This window comes from Oryctolagus cuniculus, chromosome 15, assembly GCF_051225735.1.
Source record: "Oryctolagus cuniculus isolate XC-2025 breed Fujian yellow rabbit chromosome 15, ASM5122573v1, whole genome shotgun sequence".
Taxonomy (NCBI): Eukaryota; Metazoa; Chordata; class Mammalia; order Lagomorpha; family Leporidae; genus Oryctolagus; species Oryctolagus cuniculus.
The window spans coordinates 18069417-18093750 of record NC_142881.1 but is presented as its reverse complement, the minus strand read 5'-3'; the positions used below and the strand labels follow the sequence as shown (position 1 = coordinate 18093750).

Genomic DNA, 24334 nt, shown 5'->3' with positions numbered 1-24334 from the left:
AGAAAAATTTTTATTTAGTAAATATAAATTTTTGAAGTACAGTTAATGGATTACAATGGCTTCCCCCCCCCATAATTTCCCTCCCACTCGCACCCCTCCCATCTCCTGCTCCCTCTCCCATTCCATTCACATCAAGATTCATTTTCAATTATCTTTATATACAGAAGATCAATTCAGTATATATTAAGTAAAGATTTCATCAGTTTGCACCCACACAGAAACACAAAGTGTAAAATACTGTTTCAGTACTAGTTATAGCATTACTTCACATTGGACAACACATTAAGGACAGATCCCACATGAGAAGTAAGTACACAGTGACTCCTGTTGTTGACTTAACAATTTGACACTCTTGTTTATGGTGTCAGTAATCACTCTAGGCTCTAGTCATGAGTTGCCAAGGCTATGGAAGCCTTTTGAGTTCGCTGACTTCGATCTTATTCCAACAGGGTCATAGTCAAAGTGGAAGTTCTCTCCTCTCTTCAGAGAAAGGTACCTCCTTTTTTGATGGCCCTGTTCTTTCCACTGGGATCTCACTCGCAGAGATCTTCCATTTAGGTCTTCTTTTTTTTTTTCCCCTGGGTGTCTTGGCTTTCCATGCCTAAAATACTCTCATGGGCTCTTCAGCCATATCCGAATGCCTGAAGGGCTGATTCTGAGGCCAGAGTCCTAAAAAAAAATAAATAAATAACAGAAAAATTAAAGTGAATAAACATTTAATAGAATGTCTAGAAAAGTCTAACATCTTGCCAATTTTTCAAAGTGTGTATACTAATCTGTCATAGCTAACAGAGTACCTAAAAGGTAATCTGTAGGAGTGAAATTGACTTAATTTCACAAAAAATTATTTTAAAACTTTTTGATTAGGTTTTTCTCATTATATGAGTATAAACATATACTCAGGAACTCTTGGAATGGTGGCTAGTAAACTACAACCAATAATTAAGGGGACTTCAGGTAACTAAATGATTCTAAAAGCAAAAATAAAAATCATTTCAAAAATGCTCAACAGAAGTTGATATTTAATGTAAGATGTGACACTTAATCTCATAAAATATAAGGGTAAATGTAAAAGCAAGAGCAATCTGGAGTTTGTGAAGGTGTTCAAACAGCAGATCACACACCTTAAACTAAACAATGTGATGCCAAGATCAAAGTGTATCTTAAGAAATGATGAACAGAAAATAGTGCACATGTACCTAATTCTCTCTACCTTCTTTCAGGAAACCCTTGAACTGTCAGGTGCATCCTTTCCATGGCTTGTAAGATTGTATTTGCTTCCCTCAGGTGCATCCTTATCTCACAAGTTAGATGGTAAAATCTACAAGGTCATGATTCATTACCGTCTCTTTTCATCTCATCTCAGGACATGGAGCAATTGTTCAGCATCTACATTTAAAAATTCAAGATTAGGGGCCAGCACCATGGCTCTCACTTGGTTAATCCTCCACCTGTGGCACCAGCATCCTATATGGGTGCCAGGTTCTAGTCCTGGTTGCTCCTCTTCCAGTCCAGCTCTCTGTGGCCCAGAAGGGCAGTGGAGGATGGCCCAGGTGCTTGGGACCCTGCTCCCACATGGGAGACCAGGAGGAAGCATCTGGCTCCTGGCTTCGGATCGGCGCAGCACACCAGCTGTAGCAGCCATTTGGGGGGTGAACCAAAGAAAGACCTTTCTCTCTCTCTGTCTAACTCTACCTGACAAAAAAAAAAAAAAAAAAAAAAAAAAAAAAAAAAAAACACCTCAAGATTAAAAGAAGCAAGCACATTTTTTTAAAAAAAGATTCCTCCGAGTTTATGGAACTTAGACAAAGAAGCTGAGACTTTGAATGGTGAAGTGCTGCTGCTGGGAAATTGCGTTTTTATGAACATCTATTGTTTCTCTGTTCCTTGCCTGAAAATGTCTCTCCCCTGGATATTACCATGGAAGAAATAAACCCTAAAGTACCTTATTTTCCTGCCCAAATGCAGTACTTAACTCTGGTTGATTTCTTTGCTGAAATTACTTACAGGAAGAAAAATTCTAAGTGTTCTTGATTATTATGGAATATCTACGCATTCATCCAGCAGTGCCAACCTTGTTATATACACCCAAAAAACAAAACACACCTCAAACAGCATTGTATTTAAATATGATGATACGTCACGGCTTGTTTTTCACAGGGAAAATGAGAATTATTACTACCTATGTGGATTCCCACCTCTGGATTTGCCTTGCTCCTTGGATTTTCTCATTGGGGCATTAAAGCTGTGCTTTTCATAAAGAAAGGAAACTCCAACATCAAATAAGCAATTTGCCAGGCTTCACGTTCTCTATTCAACTATTCCAACTATGAATTTCAAAGCTTTCTGTTACCTAAGGGGGAGCTTTCCTGTTCTCCCATAGGCACAAGATGGGTGCTTACAAACTGAAGCCATATGCCCCAGACCACAGTCGCAATTTTGACAGCATTTATTTTACTTTATTTTATTTTGCTATTTCTGTCCCACAAAAAAAAAAAAAGGAGTCAAGGATTGTCTCAGATTTCTGCTGGAGAACAAAGACCCACTACCACCACACAACACACTCCTAACCAGAACGAAAATTTTCACAAAAGATGGTGAATTTAAGTGTATTAACTGGGAAGCTAGACAAAATGAAGAGTCATTTATTCTCTTCACTACATTATTCCTCCTGATCGCACTTTTCCTAAGAGTAGCTCCTGTTCCTTGGCTGCAAACGAAATCAATGATCTCCCAGCCGCATCAGACCCGTGGGTCTCTGACTCAAAGCACTCACCTGAGCTCAGCGCTCTCCAAGCTGTTCACTACCCTGGAGATTTCTCAATCTCTTCTTCTACTTTGCCACCCTACCAGGTTTTCAAAGATTGTGTTTATTCAATCAGCAACACTGATTATGTGCAATTAATTAACTTTTCACTTCTAATTAAGCAGACACAGATAATCACCAGCGCTGAGATAATCAGGGTTACCACATTGCCATCCTGAGTTGGTTTCACTCCAGCCCCAAATAAACAATTCTAGTACATGCTGTTTTAGGGTGGCCAAATACAGCGCTCGTGCTGAATTTTCTGAACTAAAGGGAGGGACTGAAAAGCGTTGAGTCTGCAAATATTGCCTTGGAATACCGATTGTGAAACTACCCCTGGGGTAATCTGGGCATCACCCCCTTTTCCTTACAGGGGATGTTTCAGTGGCTAAACCTGCCTAGACATATATATTTCAAGATGTGTTTCTGGGGCCAGCACTGTGGCATAACAGGTAAAGCCACTGCCTGCAGTGCCAGCATCCCATGTGGGCACCAGTTCAAGTTCTGGCTCCTCCACTTCTGATCCAGCTCTCTGCTATGGCCTCAGAAAGCAGTATAAGATGACCCAAGTCCTTGGGACCCTGCAACCACGTGGGAGGCCCGGAGGAAGCTCCTGGCTCCTGGCTTCAGATTGGCACAGCTCCGGCCATTGAGGCCATCTGGGGAGTGAACCAGCAGATGGAAGACCTCCCTCCCTCCCTCCCTCCTTCTCTCTCTGTAACTCTGCCTTTCAAAGAAATAAATCTTTTTAAAATAAGAAAAAAATAAAGATGTGTTTCTTATGTTATGCATTGTACTGGATGTGATACACTGAAGTGACCACCACAGTAATTCTGTGAAGTAGCTGTTCAGTCATTCAGCCTCCCCACCGTTGGTTTAACAAAAATCTGTGGAGTCTATAATGTTCAGCATAATGTCTGGGCTGGCAAATCTACAGCACTGGAAAAGACTGATGAAATATTTTCCCTTAGTGCAGTGGAGGATGGCCCAAGCACTTGGGCCTGCACCCCATGGGAGACCAGGATAAGTACCTGGCTCCTGCCATAGGATCAGCGCGGTGCGCCGGCCGCAGCGCGGCGGCCATTGGAGGGTGAGCCAACGGAAAAGGAAGACCTTTCTCTCTGTCTCTCTCTCTCACTGCCCACTCTGCCTGTCAAAAAAAAAAAAAAAAAGAAAGAAAGAAAGAAAGAAAGAAAGAAAAATATTTTCCCTCGAGGAGTGCACTCTGATCTGAACATACAAAAACAAATAAACAAAGAAACAATTGTGCAAGGAAACAAACAGGACAAAATAATTAATAGTGCGGGGAGATACCATTTAGCGTTCTCATTTAAGCCCTAAGTCTTGACCAAAGACCTTAAGGAATTAACTTTGCTCAACCAAATAAGAGATAGAGACTCAAAGAAATTTGGAAGATGTAACACACATCTACTGAAACTGACTTTCCTTCTAGCTCAGAGTCATTGGTCTCAGAAACTACATTCCACTAGGCCCTGCTGCCTCCCAAGAGGGGCCAGATGAACACCCAATGCTACTCTACCTCAAAGGATATTGTTGTAGAGTTTTCAGCCTAGTGAGGTTGTATAGCCGGGAGGATATTTAAAAAGAGAGATGAAAATAAAGAAATCTATAATCTTCTGCATGTACATGGTTTGATCACAATGCGAAGGATTAGTATTTAATTTTTCTTTCTTTGTTTCTGTCTTCCTCCATTTTCCACCAAAACAAACTATTTCATTTTTAATTCTTAGGGATGGTCATCAATGGGGCCCTGATTGAATCCCCAGATCTAATGGATTTTCAAAGTCTCTTTTCCAAGAAATCCACATTACATCAACACATCCATCCTCATCAAAGTCCAGATCACCATCCCCCACCCCACTTCCCCAGAGAAGCAACCATTCACTGCCACACAGAAACACACATACACAGTGGAAAGCACTTGGCTGATTGTGTGGGTAGCACAGTGAACTGTCTTGATTACAACTGAAATTCAGAGAGGGTCTCTCCTCCACTTGGCCATTTCCTAAGTAGTGCGAAGCTGAACTGGACACAAAATGCTCGTTCACAATGCTTCCAAGAACAGATTTATTGAGCCCAGGGTTTTGTGTGCATTTTTTTTTTTTTGGAAGCTGAAGTACCCAGTGATCTTTCAGTCCACAGGGGGGAAAAAATCTTGCAATAAGTGAAAGGCTGTTTGCAACGGAGGCATTGCCACCAGTGGAAGAACAAAGCTTCCAGTCTTGAGTGCAAAGGAGGGAACTGGGGCTTAATTTAGAGAGGACGGCTCTGAGAGAAAGTCGTTAAAAACAAGGGGCCACAACCATCAGGAGAGCTGGCTTGTGGGCACTCCTCATTCTCTTTAACAGGACGGCTATTAACCTCCCCCAAGCACAAGTAGAAAAGCAACCCATTTCAATGCCACAAATCACCTTGTAGGAAGAAAAGCCCAAGTCTCCTGGGAGAAAATGTCACTCCTCCCAGATGGCCTGAAGTGACCCTCCCTCTATGATATATTATTATTGTTAGAAACAATGACCTATCATTGGGGGAGAGTGCACAGCGCCTTAGCACCTGAGCTTTGGAATCAGCAAAGGGGCCTTGGCCACTTAAGAACTGTGGCATGGGATCATTGGGAACCTTGAGAGAGAACACTTTAAAAAATGGCAGCCAAGATTCCAAAATCAGAGACAAATACATAAGGACTGGAGGAGAAATATAAATAAGAAGTCGGGCCAGTGCTGTGGCATAGTAGGCTAAGCTTCCACCTGCGGCGCTGGCATCCACATGGGCGCAGGTTCATGTCCCAGCTGCTCCTCTTCCGATCTAGCTCTCTGCTATGGTCTGGGAAGGTAGAAGATGGCCCAAGACCTTGGGCCCCTGCACGCTCATGGGGGACCTGGAAGAAGCACCTGGCTCCTGGCTTCGGATCAGCTCAGCTCTGGCTGTTGCGGCTATTTGGAGAGTGAACCGGCAGATGGAAAACCTCTAACTCTGCTTCTCAGATAAATAAATAAAATCTTTTTAAAAAGAAAATATAAATAGAAGTAGAAATAGAACAAGACAGAGACACAGCGAGCCAATGAGTGTTCTTCCTGGGAAATCTCTCCTCGCCATTGCCAGACTGGAGCCTTTTTTTTAATGAAGTTTCACTGGGTCACAGCCACAAGCGTTTGTCTGTCAAGCAGTTGCCCATGGCTGCTTTCACATTACCATGTCTGAGTCAAGTTGTCACTTCCATAATGACCACAAGTTGAGACTATTCACCAGCCAGAGCCTCATAGGGAAAGTTCACTGAGCCTTGATCTAACAGAACTCCGTATTCTTCCAGTGATTTCTGTTCTTTGCCCAGGCTAGCTCAGATTGGTTTCAGGAATGCTACAGAGAATGTTCAAGAATCAGAACAGACAGAACCTACCAGACTCCCCCTCAGTCTACAATCATTAGATCACATGTTGTCCAACCACATTTCTACATGGCTGTTCGTGCATCACATGTAAGCATAAAATCAGACAATTGGGGGGTCCCTTCTGTGGTACACCAGGTTGAGCCACCACCTGCAATGCTGGTATCTCACATTCAAACATCAGTTAGAGTCCCATCTGCTCTGCTTCCAGTCCAGCTCACTGCCAATGCGCCTGGAAAGGCAGTGAAAGATGGTCCAAGTACTTAGACCCCTCCCACCTATGTGGGAGGCCTTGATGAAGTTCCTAGTTCCTGGCTTCAGCCTGGCACAGCCTTAACCATCGCTGCCATTTGTGGAGTGGGCCAACACATGGAAGATCTCCTTCTCTCCCTCTCTGTCATTCTGCCTTTCAAATAAATACAATAAATCTTGAAGGAAAAAAAAAAAAAGTGAGACAGTTGGCCCTGGGCCCTTGTATCTTCATTTCTGAGCTCCTGTGCCAGATGAAAGTTTGACTAAATAAGTTTGCCATGCTTTCCTGTTGTTCACCTGTCTTTTGCTATAGGAGGGCCAGCTGTGACCCTTATGATGGGTGAGGTCAGGGAGCACAGCTTTCTGCCCCAGTAGCACCAAGAACCACAACTAAAGCTGCCTCCAGCTCTCTCCTCCTCAGGACGCCCCTGCACAGCCTGCGTGCTGACCAGTCCTTTTCTCTCTCTTGGGCTCAGCTTCACTTTAGGTTGTTTTTTGGGTGTTATGTTCCTAACCAGGGCTTTATTTATAAGCCCTCCCTCCTTCCTGCCCCCCACACACATACACTTTGCTAAGGTAGGAGTTATTTCTCCTGAGTCTTCAGTTAACCTCTTCCCAGGTGCCTAGTGCCAAGTAGGCACTCAGTAAGCACACCTTGCATCGTGAATTAAATGTCTCCTCCTACCATCTCCAAGACAGTGGGAGCGGAAGCTGTTTTTCCAAATACTCCTTCATTTTTCGAAACAAGACTAGCTTCCAGGCCAAGTGTTAAGAGAACCATTCTTTCCAGAAACAAAATAAATCCTCAGCCTCTGAGTATTTCTTATGTCGTTAGTCTAAATCAATCCTCTTTCAAGGATGGTCTGAGCAACGACAGCAGCTTTACTTAGGAACCTGTTAGAAACACAAATTCCCAAAGTCACACTCCAACCCTTGGAAATTCGACACTTGGGATTGGGCCCCATGAAACTTCATTTTACCTAGAACTCCAAGTGCTTCTGACACTCCTTCAAGTTTGGCGCTAGGAAGCAAAAGCAAGGGGTCAGCCAACTTGTGTGTGAAATCCAGACAGTGGATATTTAAGCTCAGGGCCAAGAACATCAAAGATACCACATAGTATCGAAGCAAAAAGTGAGAACCCAAGTCTCCATACCATATTTGATGAAATTCCAAATTCTATATTATATAATATAGAAAAGAGTTTAATCTTGGGTAATACAGGTTTGCTAATAAGAACAATTGACCTTTCTTTCAGAATAACATTTCAATGAATTGGGATGCAAAGTTCATGTTCCCTATTGCTATGGCCCTTCCCTGGATGTACATGAGGAAGCTTAATCTGCAGGTGTTTGGAGGTGGAGCCTGGTCCTGCTGGTGGAGCTCTGATGTTGGGATAAATCTCCTGATAAGGAGAAACAGGACGGATCCTGCCCTTTGCCTCTGCTTTCTGCTGTGTCAGGATAACCAGAAAGTCACCTTTGCCACATCTGGACTTCCTAGCCTCTGGAATTCTAAGCAATAAATGCTTGCTCTGTCAGCCATCCAGTCCATCAACCACAACAAACTTTTCATAGCAGCTCAAACTGATTGAGACACGTATTATCAAACCAATTGCAAATGTTCATGTTTATTTCACTACAGATTTATTTATTTGAAATGGGGGAGGGGAGAGAGAGAGATTTTCCATCCACTGTTCACTCCTTGGGGCATGCCAAAAGCCAAGAGATGCATCCAGGTCTCCCACATAGGTGCAGGATCCCAAGCACTTGGACCATGGTCCTGTTGTCGCAGGTGCATTAACAGGGAGCTGGAGTGGAAATGGAGCAGCCCTGACTTGAACTGGTGTCCATATGGGATGCAGCAGTCAAGGGCCCCTGGCCTTGTTAACTCTGTGCAGCTCACTGCAGACCTGTGAACCTCCTGTCACTTCCTGCCCTGTGTCCACACTTGCAGCCAGGAACCCAGGTTTTATCCCTACTGTCGCTTTCCAATTCACATCTGATAATATCCGTGCAAAAAAATATTTCCGCTGGCGCCGTGGCTCACTAGGCTAATCCTCTGCCTTGTGGCGCCGGCACACCGGGTTCTAGTCCCGGTCGGGGCGCCCAATTCTGTCCCGGTTGCCCCTCTTCCAGGCCAGCTCTCTGCTGTGGCCCGGGAAGGCAGTGGAGGATGGCCCAAGTGCTTGGGCCCTGCACCCCATGGGAGACCAGGATAAGTACCTGGCTCCTGCCATTGGATCAGCGCAGTGCGCCGGCCGCAGCGCGCCAGCCGTGGCGGCCATTGGAGGGTGAACCAACAACAAAGGAAGACCTCTCTGTCTCTTTCTCTCTCACTGTCCGCTCTGCCTGTCAAAAAAAAGTATTTCCAAGAAGCAAAGCTTTTCTTTCTGGAGTTTTCAAATTTTAATTTGTGAAGCAAGGTTATTTTCAACACAAATGCTATTTAATTCACAGCTTTCCTTCTACAGGGAGTGTATAGACTATTTTCTCCCAGAAATAACCTTACAAGGTCAAGGATTTGTCTTAAAATGTCTTAGGGCATTGAGGATTGAACAGGACACTAGGGAGTATGAGGTCTTGGGTTTGGAAAATATCTCATGATTCTAGTTGGAGAAAGGATTCATTCTTCCAGTTAGAGATGAGCCATCAGAAGCTAAGACATTCCAGGAGACTCTTCCTAAATGAAAGTAAAGAGACTTGCCTTCTTCATAGTGTGTCCAGGTCCACAGCTAAGCTACAAAATTGCAGATGTACTGAATCGGATGATGGCTGGCACTTTTGGAAATCAGTTCTAGTTAGAGAGCCTTTTACTGAAGTTCAAGGAAAAGACTGGTCCACACTAGGGAAAAGTAAGGCCATCTTCACTGTGGGCTTACTACATGCAGGGGACTCTCCAGGTGTTGTTTACTTATATATTAATATTATATTTGCAGTATTGCACTATTCCATCCCTACAACAACCCTATGAGACAGAGCCGGGTATTCTCATTTTAAAGGTGAGAAAATGGAGGCTTGGAGAGGAGAATTAATTTGCATGATCATAGAGCTGGTCCAACTAGCAGTGGCACTCAGTTCCATCTGTCTCCAGACTTCAGCTCTTTAACAGTGCATCACTGAGGCTTGGTGAAGACACACACACAGAACCACATCTCTTAGAAATGAAAAATTAAAAAAAAACATTGAAAAACAGTGCTTTCTAATAACCAGTGATCAGTGATGCTAGCAGAACCTCTGGCATTTCAGTGAACACTCAGAGAGCAGAAGACCCTCTCCCTGTGTGCAGTGTCCCCTTGGTGACAGAGAGCTTGCTAATCTTGGTTTGATTCCAAGACTTTGCTGCATCCGCAAAGATGGGCTCTCTCAGTTTGGGTGAGGAGCTCCCTCCCATAGTAAGCCCAGAGTTTGGGGAGTTTGTCTAGTTTAAAAAACACACACTCCTGTTTTCATATAATTCCATATTTTTACAGAAAGAGAAAACAACCTCCTTTTTTATCATGAAAAATGCAGAAGTAAAATCGTGTTGGCTAGAGAAGAGAGTAGAAGATAGAACATGATTCTCAAGAGAGAAAACCAAATACCAACGAAGAGGCATGCAGGTGGTAATATGGAGAAATCCTGCCTCTGCTCCTCTGCCCTAGGCAGGCTACCCTGTCCTCTAATTAGTGCAAACTCTATGGAAAGGAAAAAAGCAGAGGGAGGGAGGGAAGGAGGAGGGGGCTGAAGAAATGGAGGGGATAAGGAAGAAGGTCAAACCAAGAATTCAAATTCTTAAGCATGCTCTCTTGCGGAAGCCCTCATGAGACTGCAACTCCCACTTGCAGACACATTTTCCCTGGCACCGTCAGAACAAACCCTAGATGTACTGAGGAGGAGAGATGTACTTTAAAGTCTGGTCCCAGGGCTGGGAGGACAGCCAGGCCCAGCAGCAGGGGCCCTGCTTCTGCTTCCCTGAGCTCAGGGTTTCAGCGTTCCCTCTGCTTCTATCCTAAGAGAAACAATCAAGCAACCTGCCAGCACCTTAGACTCAATCCCCACTCTACCCCAACATCCACACCCCGCAGACTTCTTTGGGGGTAACCCACACCAAGAGCCTGAAGAGTTTCCCAAGAATTTTATGTTTCCCATACTCTGTGATCAGAGATGCCATAGACCTGAAAAAAAACAGACATAGCTACCTCCACACACATTACAGCATACTCGAATAAAGCACAACTGTGCTTGCTTTATTGACTATTAGGGCCACTGGCTGGTTATGAGTATTTATTTTTTCAGAGGTGATGTATTTTGTTGTGATAGGATTGGATCAATAATAAAAATAACTTTCTTTTAACTGAGCATGGACGTATTTATCAGATAAAGCTTCAGTATGCGATACCTTGCTTATTCCTTACAAGTATAGAGAAGTGCTAACGTCCTCATTTCAAGGAAAGAAGGAAAGAAGGTAGAGAAGGGGGAGAGGGAGGGAGGGGAAACGGAGGATAAAGAGGAGGAGAGAGGGAGGGACCAGAGACTCAGACTTTGAACCCAGGAACCTAGAAGCTGAACTAAAAGCTGCTGTGTTCTAAGCAAATCCCCCTGAAAAACGACTCATTTCATCTTGGGGAGCTACAACATAAAGAAGATTCCTTCAGGCACCTGGCTTAAAAAAAGTGACACAACTCACTTGCAGCTAAAATACTCAGACAATAGAACCATAATTATAGTCTTAGAAAGAAAATGTTATAAATTATATCCACCCATTTTACTCGCTTCTTTTCGTAAGTGAGGCTGGTGGTGGGGAGGAGGTGTGGAATTTAGTTTAGCAAGTGCCCAGAAACTAAGCCACAGCCATTTACTCCTGTTTTTAAGACCCCATCAAGGTTCATTCCACATGACGAAGAGCGAAATCCAAATTAAAATAATCAAGCATGTTGGCATCCATGAGGGTATGGACAGTCTGGCCTGGCAGCTTGTGAGATTCCCAAGAGGGCTCCTGCCCAAGTTGTCACAAAGGTCCTGAGGACGATTCCCCCAGTCCCACTAATGAGTGCGGAAGAACAAGTAGGAAGCTGGAGACTTCAATTATACTGATACCTAAGCAGAGCTCAGTAATATCAACATTACTTATCAACCGTCATCTGCTATTAGGAACAAAGTCCTACAACACAATACGAGGTGTTGTCTTCCCCTTAGGCAGGCTTTCCAGCAGATTCAGAAACCCAGTTAACTATTCCTACAAATGTAGAAAAAAAAGACAACACAAAATACCCCTGTGTGTATTACTGAGTAAAGGGAGGACTGGAAATGTGTTTCTTTTTTACATTTCATGTTTTCCAATTATTTGCTAAACATATACTATTTTAATGAAAACCCTTCTAAAACACTTACATGCAACCCAAATGCAAACCAAAGATTCAGATTCTGAGATGTGCAACTGGTTGCTTCAAAAACTAAAGCGGTCTTTCTAAAAAGCAGTGTGGTATCCACCTTGATAAGTGCACATGCATAGGGAAAAGCAAAGCATAATAGGTTTTAATTTCATTTCATTCCATGAACAAAGATAAAATAGCATACCTTTAGGGGAAAACTTTTATTTAAACATGTTTCTCTATCAGTGATAATAGAAAAGGAAATATTTATGAGTCTGAATAAAAGAAAGAGAATTCTTTTAAGTTCTTAACGAAAGACACTTTTCAGGAGAATTAGCTAAAGGGGAAAAAAATCACACAAAGAGTTGAGAAGAAAAATAAATTATTTATAGGCTCTCCTGCAGCGCCTTCCAAACTTTAAATATTCATCAAAAGATGCCTGAAGTGAGTTAATTTCCGTAGCACATTTCCATTTAGAATTACATGGTAGGTTTCAAAAGGCCCTTGTCCAGTGTTTATTACACATGTGCCAAGGCGTTCAGGTACAACGCTAACATTCATCATATAACCAGCACCCTCTTTACTGGGTAGATGTCTTCCTGGAAAGATGCATGCAAATCAAATTGTATTTGAAATGCACTTGCTGTGGTGAGTCATTTGGGAAATCAAGAATCCTTGGATAATATGTAAAGAAATAAACAAAGAAAAAAACAGTAAAGTTTTCATCTGGAAAGTTTAAATGTTTTCATTATTTACTTCTTCCAAAGGGATCTATTTGGACAATGTGCCCAAAAATCCTTGACAAAATCTATTACACATATTAAAGGTTAGAGTTTTCAATTTCAGAACAAAGGACATTGGACTCATTAGAACAATCTGATAGAACTAAAACAAAACATATGCCCCACCCCAATAGAGGTAAAGCAATGCTTGAATCCATAGGAATTTTCTGCATGTAACTGATTTAAGGCTGGCTTGTCCCCTCTTTCTTTTGATTGATGATATCTGTAAGCCAATTGGCAACTATTACGAACTACATGAGTTCCAGACAGCTTTGAAAAGCCAATTATTTTCAGACCACTCATGTATTTTTAAATATTTAATCAAGAATTCAGAATAAATTTTGCCTTGTGTGTTTGACATTTTGTCAGGGAAAACACAAATCTTCAAAACAATAATATCAACTGTGATTACAGCAAATTAGAATCATAGCCTCAATCTCCTCCCCTGGAATTGTTTTGGGACCAGGACGAATACAGCTCAAGAAATTGCATTGCAATAACTTATTTGCCTTGAGCAAGAAAAACAGGAGGTGGCACAGGTACTCCGGGTTAGCAGAACCAGGAGTGCTGCTTGTCCTAGTCCAGCTGAGGCCTGTCATCCTGCCAGGAAGAACTCTGGGATAGAAGAGCCCTGAAGATGCAGTCCTCGGCTTGGGTAGACTACGCCCTCATTCTACCAACCTACACCAGGAATACCCACTGAGCCCCAAGGGTAACCACTTGCTGGGGGCAGATAATGTCACATGACGTATAAGTGGAGAAAACCTCAGATCTTGCTAATATCAGCAACAGCTAATATCAGCATTTATTATTATTATTAGCACTCAACAACATTTATTATACCTCTCTATTGGTTCTCCTCATAAGGAACCTCACTGGTTATCCACAGCACTGTTCCAGGAAAGGTATCATGATCCTTGTTTAACACAAAAAGATGGAGCTGAGTTAACACAATTTGCCCAAACTCACACAGGTGGTGAATGGCAGAAGGGAGTTTTTCAGAATCCATGTCTGAGTCTTTAACCCAAGTCATCTTCAATGTGCCAAAACTACACAGATCGCTGCCAGTCTCAAAGATGGCCCCTGGTGGGCCCAACTTCCTGGTCTTCACACCTTGTACAGTGCCCTGCCTGCTACAGCAGGGTTGATCTCTGTAGCCAATCACATGGGGCAGAAACAATGCCATAACACTGCTGAGACACTGGTACAAAAGGCTGCGACTTGCCTCTTGGGTCCGTGTCTAGGTCTGTCTGTCTTTCAGCTTTTGCTTTTGGAGAAGCTAGCCGCCATGTTGAAGTGGCCCTATGAAGACACCCACTGGCCAAGAATTGAAGCTCTGGCCTGCAACTGGCAAAGACCCGAGTTTGGAAACAGATTCTCCAGCTCCAGTCAAACCGTGAGGTGCCTACAGACCAGGACAATGGCTTGACTGCGTTGTGTCCGGTTTCAGACCCTCCCCAAAACAACCCACAAAAGGCAGGCTGGATGCAACAGCAAGAGGATTTTATTACCAGCTAGCTGGGGCTCTTACCAACACATACGACGTAGTGCAGTGCTATAAGTCCCGTCCCTCTCCCTCCCAGCATTTTTATGCACTCAAGTAAACAAATACATACATCACTACACACGTAGGCGAGTTCCTTATTCCTTATATGGCAATTACCTAAATTTATGCATTGTATTGGTGCATTTGAGCAACTTAGGGGCTAGGCGTCATACAGGAAGGTGGAAGAATCTAAATTCCAGGAATAGTCTCACTCCTGTACCCTTAGGCCTGTCTTTTCTGGCTTAAAATAAAGCCTGTCATGGAGGAACAGCAGTTCTTGCGACAGGTCCTGAAAGCTCTTAAGACCAAGATTTTAATATGTTGCCCCATATTTTATAACATTTAACCTTAACATACTACATATTATTGTCTTAATTTCAAATGTATTTATATTATTGTCTTAATTTCAAATGTATTTAATCTAAACTAGTGGTTTGAATTAATTACTCATAACCAAACTCTACAACTGCAGCTCCATAAGAAATCCTGGGCCAGAACCAGCCTGCTAGGCTGCTTCCAAATTCCTGACCTTCTGCAGCCTTGGGACATATTTGCTGTTCAGTTGCTAACTTTAGTTGTAACTTGTCACACACACACACAACTAATATGCCAGTGTATATGTAATTTCAGAAAGATGAGCATGGGAAATGGGATGCACACTGTGGCATAGCAGATAAAGCCACCACCTGTAGTGTCAGCGTCCCCTATGGGCACTGGTTCAAGTCCCAGCTCCTCCACTTCAGCTCCCCACTAATGCTTCTGGGAAACCAGTGGAAGATGGCCAAAGCACTTTGGCCCTTGTACCCACATGGGAAACCCAGATGGAGTTCCTGGCTCCTATCTGATCCAGGCCTGGCTGGCCATTTGGGGAGTGAAACAGCAGGCAAAAGATTTTTTTCTCTATCTCTCTTTCCTTCCCTTCCCCCCAACCTCTTCCTCTCTGTAACTCTGCCTTTCAAATAAATAAATCTTTTTAAAAGTACTCTACCGGGCCGGCACTGCGGCTCAATAGGCTAATCCTCCGCCTTGCGGTGCCGGCACACGGGGTTCTAGTCCCGGTCGGGGCGTCAGATTCTGTCCCGGTTGCCCCTCTTCCAGGCCAGCTCTCTGCTGTGGCCAGGGAGTGCAGTGGAGGATGGCCCAAGTCCTTGGGCCCTGCACCCCATGGGAGACCAGGATAAGTACCTGGCTCCTGCCATCGGATCAGCGCGGTGCGCCGGCTGCAGCGAGCTGGCCACAGCGGCCATTGGAGGGTGAACCAACGGCAAAAGGAAGACCTTTCTGTCTCTCTCTCTCACTATCCACTCTGCCTGTGTTAAAAAAAAAAAAGTACTCTACCAGCATTCTAGTATCTTTTTTTATAAAGATTTATTTTTTGGTTTGAAAGACAGAGAGGCAGAAGCAGAGTCTTCCTTCCACTGGTCCCCAAACGGCCACTCCCCAAATGCCCACAACGGCCAGAGCTGGGCCAATCCGAAGCCAGGAGCTTCTGTGTCTCCCACACAGGTGCAGGGGCTCAAGCACTTGGGCCATCTTCTACTGCTTTCCCATGTCAAGGCAGAGAGCAGAATCAGAAGTGGAGCAGCCGGGACTCGAACCAGCGCCCGTTTGGGATGCTGGCCCTGCAGGCAGCAGCTTTACCTGCTACACCACAGCTCTGACCTCTGCAAGGAGCTTTCATCCAGAAGGGTAAAGAAAAGCCTATGCTCATGTAAATTCAGATCACAAATATTTCCAAAACTATTTCTGTTACCTTCGCCCTAGTTAGCCCAAATTATCCAACCAGATGCTTTGGGGATATTAGGATTATTACAGAAGAGTTGCAAAGAGAAAGAAAGGGTTATAATTAAGCTTCTTAAACTCAAAATAACATTTTCTTGCAGGATAATTGGTTACAAGCCAGACATTGTTGAAAATGAAACAATTTTCTAAATTCCTTTAGTTCCCACTTAACATATCAAGGACTAGTTCTGGCATATTAAATCATGGGCTTTCAGGCATAGCATAGAGAATACAACTTTCTACCTATGGTGGCAACTCCTGAACCAAAGGAAGATAAGCATATGAGAATGGGAAATTTATCTGATGGATAACACGGTCCCCCAGATCTCCCTCGGGGACTGAAAGGTTTTCACCAACTGCTGCCAGCCTTTGCTGACGAGTCACCTTGGCCAGGCTATGCATCCTGGCAGCGCAGTTCCAAGCCAGTCACTAGTCACCTCTCTTGCCCCCAGTTCTGAAGGGCCATTCATGGGCTTGGCTGGGACCATTAAGCCAGCAGCAGAGTACAACTTCTCCCTCTATCCAGTCAGGCTTCCTTCTTTGCCTTCCCAGTTAATATCTCAGCATCTGTTTCCCAGAGAGCCTACAGCAAGGGCCTTTTGAGTCCAGTGGAATGTGGGGATACAAGAGAGAAGTAAAGCTGGTGGATTAGCCATGTCCTCGAGTCTGGGAGAGGAGGGAGCTGCTCCACACATCCTTGGCAGATGACCTTTCGCCCAGCACCCTACCTGGGACCTGGCCTCATTCTGCTGGCTTGTACTGCATCAGTGCAGGGAAAGCCAATATCCTTTGGAGGGTAGAACAGGAGGCTTTGCAAACAGAAGACCAAGTTGTCTCACCCTGGTTTTCAATGCAGAGGGAATTCTGAGCGCCAACAGACCAGCCCTGAGCCTGTCTAAATCAGGCCAGATGTAAGGCACGACAATGTTCAGATTGGGGATAAGTCAATGCATGCAGCAGAGTCTAAGGCAATAGGGAAGGGAGGTAAGACACAAGCAGAGCTTAAATAAGACTAGATACAGACTTAACAGCAACAGTGCCAACAGCAGCCAATGAAAGCAGTGGATGGAAGCAGAACGGCCCACCCAAAAGCCCAGCCCAGTGCTCATTCCTAGGAGATTACTTCAACTACTCTTCCTTCCTCCATAGACTTGGCCACCATATCATAAAGGAGGGGAGAAGAGAGTGTGCAACTCGGAGGACTGATGGACTTAGCAGACTCGGCCTACCAGATCCTCAATGAATATGAGATGACTCAGTGGTTGTTAATAATGTCCCAGGAGACACTGTAATGAAAGTGTCTCATAAGCAGCAAAATGTACATAACGTACTGCTTATAAAATGTGTGTGTATTCAAATGTATTAGGTTATCAAGGCAACTAGCCTCTTCTCTTTGACACTTTATTTCTGTAAAGCCTTTGCTTTCAAGTAGATGGAATAAATTTGATGGTTGAATACATATTAGATTAGATGAAATGTACGTGGATAAGCATCCTGCTGCCCTGAATAAGCTGAGAGCCACACAGCTACCAAGGTACCCCCACTGTGGTGCAAGTGTTGGGGAGGACTGCCCAGAGCAGAGGCCAGTTGAAGGTCTGAGAGAAGACAATAGTGGCTATGTGGTCCTCAAGAGTGAAGAGGAGGCCAAGTCAGCCACCTTTTGTGATGAAGAATCCCTGAAATACTGGGCGTTAAAAGAGGAACAACCACACATCTCAGTTTTCTTGGGAGAGTCCTTGTTTCTACCAAAGATTCTTATGTTGCATTAAGTATGCACCCTTTTTCCTTCTCAAAATAATCCCTGTTTAGGTGAGACTTTATATAACCATACTAACAGCTACCATTTAGAATAATTATATATTTAACAGGACATTTCTATGTTAAATAATCATATAAGAATCCTCTGATAAAGAAAGTAAATACTAAATATGATCCCTCCCATTAAAAGTGAGAAACTGGTGGATTGATCATTTGGATTGGACAGAGGTGACCAAATATTTACTTTGGTTTTCCCTTATCACAATAGGTGGGGGCTCAGAAGGAAGCCAAATCTGCCACAAAGTTATAGAGATCCAGCTTGTCCGGACACCTCAATCAACTGTGAGTCGATTTGCAAGCCCCTGTGTAGACGTGAAAAGTGAAGCATCATAGACAGCCAGCTAAGTGCTGAACAAGTGGCACAGAGAAGAGTGATTGCCGACACTTAGAGGGAAAAGAAACCACGTACAACTCTGATTACTCTTGAGGTCTCGTTCAGGGAGACCCGTGGCTGGATCTGAGAGAGAGAGAGAGAGAGAGAGAGAGAGAAGCAAAGCAAAGCATCCATAGGCAAGACAAAGCCAGACTCCCGAGGAACACAGCAGCCAAAGGCAAGGTAGACTGGGAAAACAAGGCATAGGCAGGTTGGGCTGAAGAGCAGCATTGCCTCACAGACAAGGGAAAGATGGTAAAGACTGGATTAAAAGGCTCCCAGTTTGGGGAGACCACATCAGATTTGTCAGAGAAAAAAATTCTTCTGGGATTGTACGTGGGCATTCACTGGAAACTCTGGAGTTAGGATGATGCTGACTGACATGAGACTTGTCAAGATGGATGGCTTTGCTGCTGTCTTAACTACTTTTGAACAGTAACATCTGTATGGTTAAGATTTCAAAATGGAGGGCTGGTACTATAGTGTAGCAGGTAAAGCCACCACCTGTGATGCCACATCCCATTTGGGTGCCAGTTCATTTCCTGGTTGCTCCACTTCTGATCCAGCTCCCTGCTAATAGCCTGGGGAATCAGCAAAAGATGTCCCAATTGTTTGCATCATTGCCACCCACATGGAAGATCCAGATGAAGCTTCTGTCTCCTGGATTTGTTCTAGTCCAGCCCTGGAGGTTGGGACCATCTAGGGAGTGAACCAGTAGATAGAAGATCCTGCTCTCTTTCAAAGTAAGTATATGAATCTTTAAAAAAAAAAAGATTTTAAAATGAACAAAATTTTAATATGTCCCCACTGTGGTCCCCAGTCACCATTTCCCCTTCCCAGAGACAGCCAACACGGTGGCTTTCTGTCTGCCCTTCTGCAGATATTCTGAGTCATTTAAATCAATAAAAGAATCTTCTTGTTCTCCACGGCCTTCTTTCTGGTTTACATCAATGGTAGTATATTCTATGCACTATTCTGACTACTATCATCTTGATCATTCCATACTAGCACATTAAAAGTTCCCATGATATCTATAGCTTCATAGTATTCCATTACATGGACATATCATGGCTTCCTTAACTGCTTCCTGTTGATGGAAATCCCATTATTCTGCTATAAGTAGCAATGCTGCAATGATTGCTCTTACACATTCTCCACTGCACAGCTCTAGGGGGTTACTTCAGAAAGTTCATGGAGAAATGGAATTAAAAGGTAAACTTATTGGGGTGAAAAAATTTTGAGATCCATGCATAGGTTTTTTTTTTTTTTTTGGTTTTTTTGTTTGTTTGTTTGTTTGTTTTGACAGGCAGAGTGGACAGTGAGAGAGAGAGACAGAGAGAAAGGTCTTCCTTTGTCGTTGGTTCACCCTCCAGTGGCCGCCACGGCCGGCGCACCGCGCTGATCCGATGGCAGGAGCCAGGTACTTTTCCTGGTCTCCCATGGGGTGCAGGGCCCAAGGACTTGGGCCATCCTCCACTGCACTCCCTGGCCTCAGCAGAGAGCTGGCCTGGAAGAGGGGCAACCGGGACAGAATCCGGCGCCCCGACCGGGACTAGAACCCGGTGTGCCAGCGCCGCAAGGTGGAGGATTAGCCTAGTGAGCCGAGCTGCAGCACCAGCCTAGTTCTTTCATTAGTTGCATTTTCCTTAAATTTTTGATCATTCAGATGCATGAATATAAAATATTGTGCACCAAAATGAATGTATTTTTTTAATCTTGAAATAGTGAATTTTTTGTTTTTATTTTAACCAACACATAAAAATTGTACACATATCAGGGTGTTTGGGGTAGCAAGTTAAGTCACCACTTGAGACAACATCTATATCCCATGTCGGAAGGACTGCTTCAAGTCCCAGCTACTCCACTCCCCATATGACCTCCTGCTAATGTGCATCCTGAGAGAAAACAGATGGCGGCTCCCTGCCATGTGAGAGACCCAGATGGAATTCCAGTCTCTGCACTTCAGCCTGGCCCAGCCCTGGCTGTTACGGGCATTTGGGGAGTGAACCAGTGTATAAAGGATATCTCTCTCTCTCTCTCTCTCTCTCTCTCTCTCTCCCCTTCCCCACTCCCATCCTGTCCTCCCTCCTTCCATTGCAAATAAAAACAAACTTTTAAATTTTACATATTCAAGGGTACCATATGATATTTTCATACATATAAACTTCGTCTGATATCCAGTCAATAAACCTATCTCCTTGAACATCTGACATTTCTTTATGGTGAAAATATTCAAACTCCTTTTTGTTCAAAGCTAAATACACAGTATGTTATTACGTACAGTCATGCTACTCTGCTACAGAATACCAGAACACTTTATCCTTTAATTCTATTTTCCACAAATGTTTTGAAGTGCCCTTGTTTGTATAGCTGTCAGATGCTTCTAGAAGGGGAACCACTGAGACTAAGGATATATACCATCGGTAATTTTTCATTTTTTGTTTATATTACTTTGCCAAATAATATATTTATGGGGTACAATATGATGTTTTGATACATGAAATACAATATGGGGTGATTAAATCAGCCTGATTAATGTAGCCACTGGCTCATTGATCTGGGAGATTTTGTGGGAATACATGTGAAATTTCTCTCAGTTCATTTGAAAAATGCAATACATTAGTATTTACTATGGCCACCTTGCTGATGAAATCAACCTGTGTCTATCCATGGGTGAATGGATCAAGAAAACATGACATATGTACACCATGGCATAACCTTCAGCCTTAAAAGGAACGAAGTTCTGTCCTTTGCGTCAACATGGATGAATCTAGAGGACATTAGGCTAAGTGAAGCAAACATTTGTAATTTTGAAATATCGTGCAACACTGCCCCCCATGAAAGTTGCACCAAATGGTATTGCCACTGGAGGGGCTGCTTCCCCAGCCCCATCCCTGGGATCCGGTGAGCACAAGGGGCCATCCAATCTTTTGACTTGGAGGCAGCACTTGGAGGTGAGGGATGAAGATGAGGAAGGCATGTGCTTCTTGTCCTTCTGCTGTTTTCTGATTGGAGGACCTCATGGCTCGCTCTACCCTCAGGGAGGCAGTCACTAATCAGATTAGACAATTAAGGAAGCATAAAGGAGGCATACTCCTCAAAGCACTTTCCTTGCAGGCACCAACTGCCCCAGAAAACAGTTCTCTTTCAGTTTCTTGGTGCAGTGTGGGGAGGCTGCCTGAGCCCACAGTGGCTCAGAACCAGCTGCTCCAGTGTGGGGTAGTCAGGGCCTCCTCTGGCTCTCACTCATATTACAAATTTGCCCTTATCAGTAATATGGAGACTTCATTCAGCTCTCTCCTCCCGCAACCTGCTACACCCTTTGTTTTTTGAGTTCTTCACAGCTCAGGAAGAAAGAAGGTCAGAGACACAAGCAGGTGGCTTACCTTTAATGAGATGTTACCCTACTACTTCCTAAAAATTCGCTTCTCAAAACTGGACAAAACTACCAAAGATTTTTAGTGCCTTACCAAGGTAGTATTTCTGCATGTAGAAGCATCTGACTTGGAACCAGTGGGCAACCTGGGGGTGGGAAACTCTTAAAAATGCAGATTCTGTGCCCAACCCAGAATTTCCCAGTGGCAATCATCAGAAGGGGAAGAGGAGTTTGCATTTTGCAACAAGCCTCCATAGGTGACTTTGAGGCACAGTAAACTTTAAAAAGCACCACATTAAATACTCATTGCTAGTCTTGAGGAACCCTTAAGTAACAAGCATTATTATGGTAGCCAAAGCCAACAACATAGCAAGTGAAAGCAAACATGACTCAGGAGAGAAAACTTGAAATGTTAAGAACTCACAAATGCCAGCTAGGAATAACAGGGAAGAAATATTCATGAGGCTATTAAGGAGAGAGATAAATAGCTTTCTCCCTCTATTAGGGATGGCACTTCAAAGCTGAGTGGCATCAAAGCAGAGTGAGTAGGACCAATGGAAGCTGTGGGCTTCAATTATTTATTGGCAATGGTGAAAAATGAAGTTTGGGGGATTCAGGGCCTTCGCTGCATTCTAAACCAACTGCCCTTGCCTGACTAGATTAATTAGTTAAAAGATCGGGTGTTAATTAGTTGCCTTTCTTTGCTGTACCTACCCACAGTACAACTAAGGAGTCATTATCTCCTACTTGTTAATTGGCTATTAACAGCAGGAAGCAACTGCTTCGGAAATTATTCCCTTGAAACTGCTTAAGGTCTAATGCTGAGAAATTTATCTATACACATGTTCGCATATGAGCCAAGAAGCAGCCTGGCAAGCCACACTTTCACACTGCCTCAACCACAAAGTAGGTTTCATTCTTATTCACCTAGTTGTTCACATCTCTACTTCCTGAAGCAGCCTCACTGTAAAGGTATTTAGGTCTCTGTTTTATATTGGAAGGCCTAGGGTTAATTCTTAGTGAGGTTAAAAAAATTAGCATGCATTCATTTTAACATACAGCTTGATGTGCACACCCGTGTAATTTTCATCTGTATGGTGGCTTTTCCAACTCTATAACCATCCCCCGGGAACTATCAGTATTTTGTCATTTTACAGTTCTGCCTTGTCTTGAACATGATATAAATAAAGCTGTAGGATAAGTGTACTCAGATCCGGCCTAGTGGGTAAAGCCATTGCTTGCCACACTGGTATCCCGTATGAGTGCTGGTTCATGTCACAGCTGCTCTACTTCCAATCCAGCTCCCTGCTAATGCACCTGGGAGAGCAGCAGAAGATAGCCCAGGTGGTTGGGTTCCTGCCACCCACGGGGGAGACACAGAGGAAGCTCCTGACTTCGGCCTGGCCCAGCTGTGTCCGTTGCATCCATCTGGGAGTGAACCAGCAGATGGAAGGTCTGTCTCTGTCTCTGCCTCTTCCTCTCTCTCTGTCTCTCTTTCAAATAAATAAGTATATATTTAAAAAAAAATAAGTATTCTCATACATCTGGCTTCTTCTCTCCACATAATATCTGTTAGGGTATGACTACTCTTTGGCTAAAACCCAAGTGTCCAGTCAAAGATAAGCAGCCTGAGGCTGTTGATAATACAGCGTAGAGAAACAGGTGTTTCTGAAGGAGAAATCGGACTTGTTCCAATCGGACAGATGGTTTAATCTCCTAAAGAGCTGCTGGTGTATTTCACAGCCACCAGGAACACATTCTTAAGTCCTTCCCTCTGTGCTAGACCTAGGATGTTCCAGATATGAAACCCTAAGAGGCACTTCTAGTGCATTGATTTGCAAATGTTAGCCTCTGTTGGGATCACCTGAGCATTGTCAAAAACTCAGGTTGGTGCAAATATCCCACCCCAGAGTTTCCAATTCAGGGTCAGAACGTTTGACCACACATTAAGTTTCAGCCGCTGCTGCTGTTACTGGACTCAGAGCTATGCTTTGAGGACAGCTTTTCTGCAGGGCCAGTACAATTTCCATCTTGGGGGAAAAAGAAAGGGACCCCCACATCAAAAATACCCTATATCCCCAGTTGGTGCTACACTCCATGTTAACGTATTAAGGTTTGACTGATCCAGGTTCAAATCTTGTCACTGCTGTTTACTAAACATGTGACCTGGAACAGGCTTCTTCTATGAGTCTTAGGCCTTTCTACAGGAAATATGTGGTAAAAATGTCTGCCCCACGAGAATTGTTAAGGGTGGGTGGGCTAACCATCGTCAGGCTTCTGGAATGGTACCTTGCTCTGGGTGAGTTCCCTCACTGCTGAGCAAATGGCAAGAGTGGACAAGATCTAGCACTTTGGAAATCAAGCATCTAGGGCCATTTCACCTACCTTTGAGAACATGCATCCTCAATAGGGACGTTTTTACCCAAGTTGAAGGCAGCTGGGAAAGAAGCCCCCCACCCCCCCCAAAAAAAACTCACTCTATAAAACAGATGTGCAGTATTGCCATGGTGTGAAAATTTGTAGGGAAGGGGAGCAATTATGAACCAGATGTCCAAAGGCTTATTGGGAGATAACAACAAAACATTGAGAAGCACTGCTTGGCGTGATATGCTGTGAGGGTTGAGTAAGCGGCTCCAGATGATAGAGATGCAAGGTGGCAAAGCCAGGTCCTGAAATAAGGTCTCTAACTCCAAACCCAGCATTCTCAACCCAACAGTTTCATCACATATAAACAGCCTCATACTCTAACATGAACAAATAAAGGAGAAAAAGAAGAGGAACTGAATCTCCCTTCCCTGTCAAAACACATAGCATGATACCATGCTGACTTGACTTGATGTAGT

General features: G+C 43.8%; 1 long non-coding RNA gene across 1 annotated transcript in view; it reads right to left on the bottom strand.

Annotated features, from left to right (window-relative positions):
- Positions 1-220: 220 nt before the first annotated feature.
- Positions 221-24334, bottom strand: part of LOC127484245 (uncharacterized) — a 98749-nt gene continuing 74635 nt past the window's right edge. Inside the window, exon 3 of the long non-coding RNA XR_011382264.2 lies at positions 221-669. This is a non-coding gene — a long non-coding RNA (uncharacterized LOC127484245). The remainder of the gene's footprint in view (positions 670-24334) is intronic.